General features: G+C 29.1%; 1 long non-coding RNA gene across 1 annotated transcript; it reads right to left on the reverse strand.

Moving 5' to 3' along the window:
- Positions 1 to 1,889: 1,889 nt before the first annotated feature.
- LOC113378498 lies at positions 1,890 to 2,536 on the reverse strand. The gene is made up of 3 exons (XR_003367193.1): positions 2,397 to 2,536; positions 2,078 to 2,307; positions 1,890 to 2,004 (listed from the first exon to the last, which is right to left on the reverse strand). It is a non-coding gene; the product is annotated as an uncharacterized LOC113378498 (long non-coding RNA).
- Positions 2,537 to 11,736: the final 9,200 nt, after the last annotated feature.

Below are 11,736 nucleotides of genomic sequence, written 5' to 3' on the forward strand. Positions count from 1 at the left end.
TAAACTGTTTTTATAAATTTATAGATCATTTTCTATGAAATAGAATATAATTCGTTTTCTAATCAAACTTATTATTCGTGGTATTGACATTTTTATTGATGTATCATGTTTAATACCAAAGTTATTAAATTGATAAGCTTTTTTGGAGTAAAATTGGGGTTTAATACTCTTCTTTTATCTATGATTGGGGCTCTGTTCATTTTTTTAACTTTAAGTTGAATCCTACATATAAAATGCTTTTTATATTTCATTTTCGGTATTAAATTAAACCATGCTGAACTAATATAATATATTACTTGCCAGTAATCATTTAAAATTAATTTCTTTGTTCGTATACGTTTGTATATATAAATACTATAGAATAAAGCTGAAACCTAAACTAAAACATCTAAAAATATTTCAGAGAACGGAGCGTCTGATTTGAAAGTTTCCGTTGCAAGGGTTAAAATAAATCTTTTTGAATTTTGATTTAAGGGTGATTCAAAAAATATTTTCTTCGCCCTGACTGCGAGAAAGTGTTATGTCAAGGGTAGGCTTAGCATTTTTTGGGGTACAGAGCGCAAAGGTTGCAAAAAGAGTTACGCAGTATCTACAGATCATCCGATATTAAAAATATCTAGTCTGTAATGATGAATGATTAGTTTTTCGGAAAGGCAAGGGTTTCAAAATTTTGAAAAAATTAAAATAACTTAGATTTTTGAATAATCGAATTATTTTAAAAACTTGAAAAAACATCGACATATTTGAAAATCACGGCTTTCCTTATCGAGTTTATTCCAATAGCTTTTAAATTTGTGAAATCATTACGTGTGTTTTTGAAAAAAGCATTGGCGAAACTCGAATTTTTACTTATTACATCAATAAAGCGACTTTTGATACAAATTTTCATACAAATCATATTTTTTCAAACTTTGATAAATTTTTAAAATAAACCACTTGTCGTAGGACTATAAAATTTTTGTCATTTTTTTTCAATATCTAATTACAAAGAAATGGCCGATCTCTACCAGAAACTAATCACCACTACTTCCAAATGATATAATTCAAACGGTTTTTTAATTTTTAAAATCGGTTTAGGCTTTGTTGCGGAAACGTAAACAAAATTTTTTGTCTTAGTTGATGGTCTCGCAAATCTAATAGCGGCTACGGCCTTAGCGAATTTTATCTAAAAATAAATTAGAAATGATTTACCAAAAACTAATGAGAAAGATTCCCAACCAATAAATTTTGAACGGTTTTTGAATTTAGGCTCACACATCTCACGCAAATACTTTTTCCAAATTTGGTTTCATTCGATTCAGAATCACTAGAAACGTCAAGAAAACAAAAAATTAGCGAATCGGATTTTTGGGCAGAAACATAAACTCCTCCTTTGGTAAGTTACTTGCCTCCAGGCACCTTACTATACACACGCTAGTTAAGTTTTTTTTTCTCCGCAGTTTGCTGGACCTGCCTTTCTAAAAATTTTGTTAATTCTTCATACCGTTCATACAGGTAAAATGTTTTTTGAATTATTCAGAAATCGGTCTCCGCATCCTTTCTAAAACTGAATTGCAATTTTTGCACTTTTTGTTCCCTAAAGGCTGGACATGCTTTTGCCTAAATCATCAATTTATTTTACAGCATTAAAAAAATAAAATTTGATAACCCATAAAATTTTAACCTATAAAAATAATTATTTATTCATAATATGTATTATGTTTTATTGTTTAACTCTTGGCAATGTATTTTTGACAATCTGAAACCACTACTTGCATCTGTTAATGTATCTAAAATAGAACCAAACATGTGAAAAACATTGTCAACAAATTTTGAATAGAAAATATTGTGAACATTTATAAAAAATACCTCTGAACATACTCATTATTTTGAAGTTATAATGACAGCTATGTAATCCTTACGATCATATCAAGAACATATGCCAGCTAATTATGAACAAACACTCGATAAGTTTGTTGCATTGATTTCTTAATTAATCCTCTTAATTTTCAAGATGTAAATTTCCTAAAAGTAAGACATTATAAATTAGTACTAAATCATATTAGTTAAAATTTTCTTTATATAGAATATTATATACCAATTCTGTAACATAAGATCATTTAAGAAATACTCAATAGATCATTTTCTCTTCAACTTCTTTTTTCTTTCTATTTTCCTCTTGCATGTTTCCAAGTCTTGCTTGTCTCTTTGGCGACAATAACATTTTCCAGTATTTTATCTAACTTTGTATTTACCTTCTTGATTGGAGCAAATTTCCCTAGTTTGAAATCCATTTTCATAGGGGTTATCAGTACTCCATCATTCTTTCTACAATTGAAAACCAACTTATATCAATTTGTGCTTAGCTCAATAGTTCTGATACTAATGGAACTATAAAGAATAAATATGAATAATACCATATATCTTACTGCTCTTATCTATGTTAATATTCATATATCAATAGATTGAGGTTATGTTTTTGACGTTAGAAATTTCAATTATTATATGATAAATCAATTATCACAATACATGAACAAAATTTGCATTGAAAACGACCTATATACTGAAAATGACTAATCATTATTATAATAATTTATAAATTAAAATACACCACCTTAAATCAGGCTAAGAATTTTGACATTTGCATATTTCAGCCAGCATGAAGTTGGCGACGAAATAGAAGTTAGACGTCAAGTTGAAATGTATTGGATTCATAACTTTGACAGCTAAAACCTGTCAAGATCATTATTATCACAGCCAAACAAGTATTATTATTATTATATTGTCTAATACCAAGATGATAGCCTTTATCTTAGACAATATATTACGTTAAAATACAATATATCTTGTTCCCTCATAGCAAATGTTGCAGAAAAAACGAAATATATCTGTCAATTCCAAGACAGTATGAAGTATTTTGGTTTAGTATTATAACATCAGAAGTGTTTCAATTTTATTTCATTTACTGAACCTTCTATTTGTTGTTTGTTGAGTTTTAGTTAGCTTCCACTGAATTAAGGTTAAGATCGAAACCAAACCTAATAATGTATACAACGTAACCCTAACAAAAATAATGAATTTCATTCGTTCAGTTACTTTCAGTTCCTTACAGTGTTCGAGTTGATTTATTCCGTGGTTTTCATTCATTTTGGTTTAATTCATTCATTCAGTTACTTGCAATCAATACATTCAGTTCCTTTCAGTGTTTGTTATCAGTTCAATATTATCAGTGGATTAAATTTCTATTGTGTGTCAAGTCAACAGTTATTTTTATTTGTCAGTGTATTCGAATTTCTTTTCAACCTATCCAACCGACTACGCTGATGTTTCCAGATCCAACCAAATAGCTGCCGCGGCTTGGACTTCCAAAACAGATAACATTTTCATACAATATTAATTAGTGTTCATTTTTGTTTTTTCATTTATATAAAATTTATATAGAATATATTTTAGTTTATTATTGATTACGGAGTAAGAAGAATTTTATTTTTAATTTATATTTGTTTACCATTGGTTTTTGTTTTCTGAATACATTTAATTTTTTTATTTTTCCTCGAAGTATAAAATACTTCGAAAGGGGTTGAGAAACCCCCCAACATCAACATTTTGGTGTAACCCTATGCGTAAAACGTAAGCCTAAATTATTTTTTAAAACAAAATTATAACTAAAACATTGTATAAAATCTAAGCTAGACTAAAATGATCTTTAATGAAAAGAATCCTAAAACATAACCCTAAATTGTAAAAAGTAAAATAAGAACTAAATAGGCGCGTAATCAAAAAGCCATAGCGAATAAACTTGAACGCACATAAAAAAATAAACACAAAAAGAATGAATCATAACGAAAAGCTAAAAAATATTAAATATGAAACAAGCCTACTTAATAAAAAACAATACGCCGACACAACGCTGATATAAAAATGAACAAAATGGCCGACGCGCTCTTGACATCTGAAATGCTTGACAGCTTGATATCAGTCTTCGCCGGCAACTTCATGCTGGCTGAATTATGCAAAGTCTTAGCTTGATTTAATGCCTCCTAATTAAAATATATTTCAGTACAATTATATTCACCTTCTTATTAAATTCTTTTGCTGCTGACTGTTTAACTAATTTCTACAACTGATTATACACTAGATATAAAAACAATTAATAAATAACACTTCAATAAATGAAATATCTTGCATTTCAAAAATTTATGATAAAACGTTCAATTCTGCGTCCACGATGCACTGACAGAGTGTCATATAATTTGCTTCTACATTTGTTCATATAATCAATACAGTCAAAAAATCTGAATCAATTTTAATATTGGAAATAATAACAAAACATACGAAATACAAAATACATTTTCAAATATATCACAGACAAATTTTTGAAGAAATATAAAGTAAACAAAAATAACTGACTAATATTAACTAAAACATATTGCAGATAAATTTTAAAGTGCTACAAATTAAATAAAAATAACTTAATATTAATGAATAAACTTGAACTTAACTAAACACCTAAAGCGCAGGAGCATTATTATATTGTCTAGGCGCATGAGTATTGACAATGGAATGAGAAGTCATAGATAAATAAGCAATAATAAGCATCATCATGTGGAGTTATCTCCGAACAAGCTTAATTATCTATGAGCATAGGAGGCATTAAATCAAGACTTTGACACTTGCGCACAATTCAGCCAGCATGAAGTTGCCGGCGAAGACAGATATCAAGCTGTCAAGCATTTCAGATGTCAAGAGCGCGTCGACCATTTTGTTCATTTTTATAACAGCGTTGCGTCGGAGTATTGTTTTTTTTTATCAAGTACGCTTGTTTCATATTCAATATTAATATTTTTTAGCGTTTCGTTATGATTCATTTCTTTTGTGTTTATTTTTTTAATGTCCGTTCAAGTTTATTCGCTTTGGCTTCTTGATTACGCGCCTATTTAGTTCTTATTTTAATTTTAGGGTTATGTTTTAGGATTCTTTTCATTCAAAGATCATTTTAGTCTAGCTTAGATTTTATACAATGTTTTAGTTATAATTGTGTTTTAAAAAATTATTTAGGCTTACGTTTTACGCATAGGGTTACCTTTTATCATACAGTTACATATTTATAGGGTTTGGTTACGATCTTAACCTTAATTCAGTGGAAGCTAACTGAAACTCAACAAAAACAAATAGAAGGTTCAGTAAATGAAATAAAATTGAAACACTTTTGATGTAATAATACTAAATCGAAATACTTCATGTCTTGGAATTGACATATATATTTCGTTTTTTCTGCAATATTTGCTATGAGGGAACAAGATATATTGTATTTTAACGTAATATATTGTCTAAGGTAAAGGCTATCATCTTGGTATGAGACAATATAATAATCATAATAATAATAATACTTGTTTGGCTGTGATAATAATGACAGGTTTTAGCCATATTATTATATTGTCTAGGGTTTTAGCTGTCAAAGTTATGAATGCAATACATTTCAACTTGACGGCTAACTTCTATTTCGTCACAATCCTGAAACCTTTGAGATCGATGAGTATGTCCTTTTGAGAGATGAAACTCCGTATCCGCGGCGATGCAAAAAACTTTTGCCCTTATGGAAAGGTCCCTTTAAAATATTAAAAACCGATAGTATAAATAGTACCATTTTACCATCCATAATAAACATGTACAAGTGCACAACAACAAATTGAAGTAACATAATCTTTATCAAATTTTCTAAAAAAAATCTTATTATTGAATTGCATTTAATTAATTTGCTAAATCTAATAGAATAATATTACTTATCACATAAATCAAATTATCAATTAAATTTTATTGATTAAATAATAATAATAAAAATAATATTTCTTTTCACAAATAAACTAAACATAAAATATGTAATGTAAATGTAAATCTAGAATTTAAAGAAAAAGTCCAATTTACAATAATAATGTTAAGGTTTAGCTAAGTGTTTTGATTTACTAAAATATAAATAAAACTTGATGTCTTTAGTTGTTATATTCATTATGCATCAACTCTATAGTTATTAAGATAAAGATTTTAGTTATTAATGTACCAGTTAATTACAACCTGAAATTCGCTAATGTTATGTAATAAGCTGAGGACGGCTTAATTTTCACAATGGAGGTGTTGACAATTGTGTTCTTTATAATTATAAATAATAGTCATAAGTAAATTCATTTAAACAATGTATAATCCCAAGTAACAGTAAATGTTGCGATTATATTGTACATCTGCCAGACAACCCTTAATAAAAGTTTATGATAGCTCAAGTACCCTCAGCAAGCTATCATAAAACTAGAAATATTGGAAATATTTTAAAAATGTAAGAATATAAAGTTAGTTAGTCCTGAACTGTTGAAGAAGTAACAACTAAAATATTATAATAAAGCGCTAAATAAATTTTTGTATCTAAATAAATTCTTTGATTTCACACACTTCCAGAAGAGCTACAAATGTTCCAATTCTCGTCGTTAAGTATTCCAAATAAAACTCTAATCTACTCAAGAAGTTATTAAAAATTGGTTAGATTTAATCATTAATTAGTAAATTCATTACTAACGTCTCTTCAATATATAATATTTAGGTACTTTCTACATATAGGCCTAGCTTTTAGTTCATATTTAGTTTAGCATTTACACAATTTATTTAGTCACTTTATATTTTATTCCCGATTTCTATTTTATTTATAATTCGTCTAACTTAGACAGTCGCTTTATTTCAACTTGTACTGTAGCGAATGAAAAATTACATTCACACCTCGTAGCTCTTTGTATCAACACCTCAGGTAATAGCATGACAAAGAGCCAAAAGCCATTTATAGAGGGATAAACACAATAACATGAAACTAAATGATGTTTATTATAGTCCATTACTGATAACTGTAATAGTCCTTCGTTGATTATTATTATTACACAATTTTCGTTAATTTTGTATATTTACACAATCTAAAGAATATTACTGAAAATATCAAAATTTAATACACATCATACGTTTGACATACTCTTATGTTTATCAAAATGCATGCTATCTCAACACTCTTTAATGTCCTGACGGTGTCCTAATCAACCATAACTTTTCGTTCTTTGTAATAATATTCGCTAAGAACATTTGGAACATTTCACTGTGAAAGCCGTTTATATTGTATTATATTGTCTAGGGTGAAAGCAACTCTTTTTATTATATTGTCTAGGAATTTGACAGGAGTCATTAAATAACAAAAAAATACATTTGCCAGAACACCCATACACACTGAAGTTGGCTCCGGTGTTGACCATAACCTGTCAAAATTTCAGCAGTGTTGCTTTCTGCAAATCATTTAGGGGAATATTTAGTGCAATTCTTCTACCACAATTGTAGAGTTTCTAAACACCGGATTAATAAAGTGCTGAGAAAGCTGAAGTTAGCTGTAACACATTACAGATTTGTCAAATCTTTTGCACTGTGCTTTCAACTTTTTTATGTTGGATTCGCTGTTACGATTGTGCTTATTGTGTGCTCGTCCTAGACAATATCGCTCGTTCATCTCGTATTTTTATTCTTTATTCGTGTTTTATTTCATTACGTGTTTTCGCATCTTAGGGTATCACTTAACTTTCTCATTTTAGGGTATATCACTTTAGCTATAAGCTTTGTTTTATTCACTTTTTACTGATTTGCACTTAGGTTAGGTTATTCTTTTAATTTCATTCATTGTTTAGGGTATATAGCTTTGCTTATTCACTATTTTAAGGTTCAATTATGTTTACATAATCTACATTACAGCGAATCCAACATAAAAAAGTTGAAAGCACAGTGCAAAAGATTTGACAAATCTGTAATGTGTTACAGCTAACTTCAGCTTTCTCAGCACTTTATTAATCCGGTGTTTAGAAACTCTAGATTGTTTATATATAATTATGTTTTGGTGAATACTTTTTTCATTTATTATTAAGTTAAATTGATGAAGTGTTATGTGCCAAATTGTTATAACCCCAAATATAATAAAAAAATGCATGTCTTTCCAGCATCTAATTATCAGGTATGTACATATATAATGATGTATTATGCATATAATGAATATGTATCATTACAATACTATTAAAATGTTATATATATATATATATATATATATTTGTGTAAATATATATTATATATATATATATTTGTGTGTAAAAATTTATGTGTAAAAAGATGCTTTCAATTTGGATGCAGAGGGCGAATAATCTTTTAATGGATGACCTAACTCTTCGGTTTGTGGCACAAATCAACGATAATTTGAAATCGAAACCAAATAGAAGTGTCTCCTTTACGGCAATAACAAAATAGTTTTCAAGTCACTGGAGAATGCTCTGATACAGAACCAGAAGAAAAATCTGCAACTCCAAGGACAAAGCCAAGTAATATAACTCTAAATACTTCAATAACATTTGCAAAAAAATATTAATAAATGAATCTTATGTTCTTAGGAGATGGAAGCCTAAACACCTTGAAAAAGATTTTTGCAGCACCTCTAAGATTCTGAAGTGCAGGTTAAAAGTCACCTATTCTGACACCAGTTTTCCGAAAAGGTATTTTTTCATACTAATTGCAGCAAAAATATTTAATATGATAATTACAATATCTTCAATTAATATGATATAACAATATATTCAATAGAAGTCCTTGATGGTAGCTGCAAATTGCCGCAGAATGCAATGATAAGGCGTAGGAGTGCCTTAACACCCAGAAGAAGTATGATACATCAAATTTTGTTTCGGGATTAAAATGCAATGCAATAATTTAAAGGATAAATTCCAACAGAGTATACAATGTTCTGAGAAGTTTTCAAATATTCCGGACACTTAAAATGTAAGGGCAAGAATTTGATTTGATGATTCCGTTGATTTTCTTTCCACTTAGCTGTAGAAAATGTATAAAATTTGCAGTCACTTTTTCTGTTGGTATTTCTACAACCCACTACACAACAGCTATGGTGGCTCATTTTTACTTAAATTTTACTTAAATTTGAAATAAATAAATTTTGGTTATAACAGCCCCAATTAGTGCTCCAAGTTAGCCACTACGAACGCTTCGATCGATTTGACTTTCCCTTCCATGTCTTCGCACATATTCGCAAAATTATAATAAAACCATAGACCTTATCATGGCCGGTAATCTCGGAACAACCATCTGTAATCTTGTTTTTCGTTCCCTCTCCCTCGTTTGGAGCGCTGGTAGCGCTACAAAACGGGCTAAAGAAAATATTCGAGAATCTAATATGGCGGAATAATAATATAGTGTCAAAGTGTCAAATGTTTGTTAAAAGTTTATAACAAATATCATGTCAAAGTGCGATGTACAATAATGCGAAACACCAACAAATATGCGAAAATGATGTATTTCCTGCAGAAAATGACGTAATATGCAAAATGATTAGTAAAATAACTGGAGCCCGGGCTGAGCACTGATGGTGAGAACCATAGATAAATAAGCATAAATAGATCGCTATCTCGGGCCATTTGACGTTACACTCATTTTAATTTACGAATAGATCACTACATGGTAGCACATGTACATACAGTATGTAAATTAACCCCTGGTATTACTTCTACATTTGTACATAAAATCAATACAGCTTATTTGAAATAAGAACAAAACATACGAAATACAAAATATATTTTCAAATATATCACAGACATATTTTTGGAGAATTATAAACTAAACAGAAATAACTGACTACTATTAATTAAAGCATATTACAGACATATTTTTAAAGTACTTATTCTATTAATATTCTAGAAATAACTTATTCATCTTAATTACTTAATGATTAATAATAATATATTAAAAACTTAAAAACTAAGAAGTAAAAAGCGCAGGAGTATTGATGATGGAATGACAAATTTAGAAGAAATGACAAGTAATGCAATAATTTAAAAGGATAAAAAGAACAGCACATTTTTAAAAAAGAATGAATACTTTCCAAACAAAATAATCCTAAAAACAAAATATATATATATTGAAATACAAATTGAGATAAAACTAAATTCCTAGGATTAAAATTCATTTACGAGATATTCTTGTTTGTTATCTCTCCATTTAATAGTTATTATGCTATCTAATCAATCATTAATAAAGTTATATTTGACGAAATCTTTGAATAGTTTCTGTATAAGTGTTTTTAAAAGTAAGTAATCAAAACACTGAACTACTTTTAATTTATACCAATTGTAGCTCAAATCTATCTATCGTTTTAATCCAGTTTATATTGCAAGGAGGTTTAGTTAAAACTATAACTAAACCCTTGCGCTTTATAAACTGTCTGGTCTTTGAGTATGCTCTCTTAATTGAGACATTATCAAAATTCTTGCCCTTACATTTTAAGTTTCCGGAAAATTTGAAAACTTCTCAGAACATTGTATACTCTGTTGGAATTTATCCTTTAAATTATTGCATTGCATTTTAATCCCAAAACAAAATTTGATGTATCATACATCTTCTGGGTGTTAAGGCACTCCTACGCCTTGTCATTGCATTCTGCGGCAATTTGCAGCTACCATCAAGGACTTCTATTGAATATATTGTTATATCATATTAATTGAAGATATTGTAATTATCATATTAAATATTTTTGCTGCAATTAGTATGAAAAAATACCTTTTCGGAAAACTGGTGTCAGAATAGGTGACTTTTAACCTGCACTTCACAATCTTAGAGGTGCTGCAAAAATCTTTTTCAAGGTGTTTAGGTTCGATCTCCTAAGAACATAAAATTCATTTATTAATATTTTTTTGCAAATGTTATTGAAGTATTTAGAGTTATAATTACTTGGCTTTGTCCTTGGAGTTGCAGATTTTTCTTCTGGTTCTGTATCAGAGCATTCTCCAGTGACTTAAAAACTATTTTGTTATTGCCGTAAAGGAGACACTTCTATTTGGTTTCGATTTCAAATTATTGTTGATTTGTGCCACAAACCGAAGAGTTAGGTCATCCATTAAAAGATCATTCACCCTCTGCATCCAAATTGAAAGCATCTTTTTACACACAAATTTTTACACACAAATATATATAATATATATTTACACAAATATATATATATATATATATATATAACATTTTAATAGTATTGTGATGATACATATTCATTATATGCATAATACATCATTATATACATACCTGATAATTAGATGCCGGAAAGACATGCATTTTTTTATTATATTTGGGGTTATAACAATTTGGCACATAACACTTTATCATTTTAACTTAATAATAAATGAAAAAAGTATTCACCAAAACATAATTATATATAAACAATCACAGAAAATCTCAACTACAATACGCGATGACAATTTGACAACTTATAGAAGATGGCCGATCAAATCAATGTAGATCAACAAGCCAGCTGCTAGATCAATGAAATTGGAAATCGTAGCGCCATCCTTCGATCTATTCAAATACCAATCCATTTCAAAACACGGTAATCTTCATTTGTTCGGAGATTACCGGCCATGCAGTCTTGAAATAGTCGTTGTCGGGGGTGTGAGTTGCCTGCATGGCTTCAGAGTCGGCAAACGTGCGGTCCACCGCACGAAAGTGTTAATCAAATGTATTTAATGTGAGCCTAGAATTGGGAGACAGCGTTTCGAAAGCTGTCCCCAAACTGAATGTAGAATTATAAAATATTATTAATGTAAATTCATAAATGTGATTGTTAAGTGATTAGCGTGAATCGGGCCCGATGTATGGACAGGTATTGGACACTGGTTGCGCAGTGGGTTACAGATAAGTGTAGAT

This window comes from Ctenocephalides felis, unplaced genomic scaffold (assembly GCF_003426905.1).
Source record: "Ctenocephalides felis isolate EL2017-DRISC unplaced genomic scaffold, ASM342690v1 CF-g0.4_SCAFFOLD_01886, whole genome shotgun sequence".
Classification (NCBI taxonomy): domain Eukaryota; kingdom Metazoa; phylum Arthropoda; class Insecta; order Siphonaptera; family Pulicidae; genus Ctenocephalides; species Ctenocephalides felis.